Source organism: Pteropus vampyrus, unplaced genomic scaffold, assembly GCF_000151845.1.
Source record: "Pteropus vampyrus isolate Shadow unplaced genomic scaffold, Pvam_2.0 Scaffold21, whole genome shotgun sequence".
NCBI lineage: Eukaryota > Metazoa > Chordata > Mammalia > Chiroptera > Pteropodidae > Pteropus > Pteropus vampyrus.
The window spans coordinates 12,855,109-12,857,418 of NW_011888802.1; the positions used below are offsets into that span (position 1 = coordinate 12,855,109).

The following is a 2,310-nucleotide window of genomic DNA, read 5'->3' on the forward strand; positions in this document are numbered from 1 at the left end:
TGTAAAGCTATTTATGAATAATTAGAAAACTTGTGGTAAGAAAGATGCTTATATGGCTGGGGCTGGCCGACGGAAGCAAGAGAAAGAATGTGTAATGGACAGGAAAAATAACAATAATAAAGTTTTTAAGTAAAAGTGGAATTAACCACTTGAAAGCTAACAACAGCTAAAAGTTTTAATTGAAGCACATATTGGTCACCAAGATAGACAAAACGAAACTTTCTAGAGATCAGCATTTCCTTTAAATAAAAATGTTAAAGCACACACAAGCAGATGGCCAATGCACAACAGCCTACATGTGTGATCCGTTCTCTCAGACACATAATATACCATTTATGGTAAGCAAATATTTGTAGCACAAAGCAAACAGTAAAAAACGAAAACAAAAGCAGATTTCCGGAGTTGGAAAGGATGTTATAATCTAGTAATGGATCTCCTCATTTTACATGAGGACACCGGAACCAGAAAGAGGTAGAGACTTCCCCTGAGACTACCCAGACAGTCCTCTGGAACCTGGACCATTTTTCCTCTCTCCATTACTTTGTTCTTTGCATTAAACTATGGAAAGCAGAAAACTTGGACTTAACTCCAGCCCTGTCACTAATTAAACTCAATGACTTGGATAGAGCAAGCTCCTAATCCCCATTTCAAGTTTTTGAATAATAAAATGGCCTCTGAGATCCCTCCTGGGCCTCACATTCTAACACATCCTATAAAAAGCAAGATCAGGTATGCCTCTACACAAATGTCAAAAAGTAAGAATACAGAAATAGTCTCATGTGAGTTATTTCTTGGTAACAGTGTTTTGCAAACCAATGCTCAAGGCATTAGCTGCACAGGCATTATCTGCAAAATGTTAGCACAGGCTGAGGAATTTACTGGTGGCAATTAATCTGTTGCCAGCATGCTGGCTCCTCGGAGACACTAGAAGGATGCGGTCACTGTGTCTGTAATGGTGCACTTGGACTATGGGTTGTTTTTGGTGGTCCTCAGCACTCTCCTATCTCCCACTAGAGCTGTTTGACCGAAGGAGGGTAGCAAAGATTATTTTCTTTCCCACTATGGTTCCCCAAATGTGGCAACAACCAATGATGGTGTTTGCTGACAATGATCCCAAACTCATGCATCACATTTTCCGGGTAGAAGAACTCTTAAAAACACAAGGGGTGAAGGGTTAAAGAAGTACACATTAGTAGTTGATAGATGATCATGGAGATGGGGAGCACGGCATAGGGAATGCAGTCGCAGTAATGTAATGGCTAGGTGCAGAGCCAGAGGGAAGACAAAGTAATCAGGAGGATCCTTTCACAAACTATATAAATGTCTAACCAATGTACTGTATACTTGAAACTAATAGTAAAATTAAAAAACAAAACAAAACATGGGTAGAATGATGCAATGGGTGGAACCTGGAACCAAAGTGGTGATGATAGACAAATCAGAATTCCTCTTAGAACGTAGCTGACTCATGAGTGTGAACTGAATGACTTGAGGCTCTGGTTTCAAAATTTTGGACTTTTTGTATGGACTCCCTGGCACATTTTGTAGATTATTCAGACAATAAGATATTTTGTGTTCTAGACATCAATAAATGATATGTAAGAAAGAGAAACCATGTTACTTAAAAGTAAAATGGAAATACAAATCATGTAGATATTATGGATATGCCTGATTTAGTCACTTCTCAATGTGTAGCCTTGTTTAAAAAATTTTAGAACAAGTCTAGAGAACACTGAGAAAGTTATAAGAAATATTAAGACTTTACATATAGAATATTTCACTTTACTTCTCAGCCTAACAAAAATGACAAAACCAGAGCCCATATAAATATTTATTTACTTTCTCCTAAAGAAGTGAGATATGGTAAAGCATTATTACTAAGGAGAAAATTATGATAAACTGATTCAAATATATTTGTTTTAGAAGCCACAAGTCTAACATTAGAAAATACTCTTAATAACGTAAAAAAATTTTCATAAGCTTCAAAAATTAATAGAAAATAATTTTTAGAACTGCCATATAAAATAAATAATTAGCAGTAATTTTAATTATCTCCCCAAACCAGTAACAGCTCCAAAATTCCACCAAAAACCTATTACTCTACATATAAATATTCCACATTCAGAGCTTAAATATTATGCTTTCCTTTCTATTAAAGATAATTTTCGAAATGGGCACTTCATCCATTCATTTCACAGATTCGGGGTCAGAGAAATACTGTGATACGAGTATTTTTGTATCATCTATCACAAGATATGTGTGTCAACATGTCATCTGATAAGAATATACCCGTGTTGACATAAAGGCTTA

At 35.9% G+C, this 2,310-nt stretch overlaps 1 protein-coding gene across 1 annotated transcript in view; it reads right to left on the reverse strand.

The window, feature by feature from the left end:
* Positions 1-2,310, reverse strand: part of DZIP1 (DAZ interacting zinc finger protein 1) — a 51,537-nt gene that overhangs the window by 5,403 nt on the left and 43,824 nt on the right. The gene's annotated exons all lie outside the window — the stretch shown is intronic.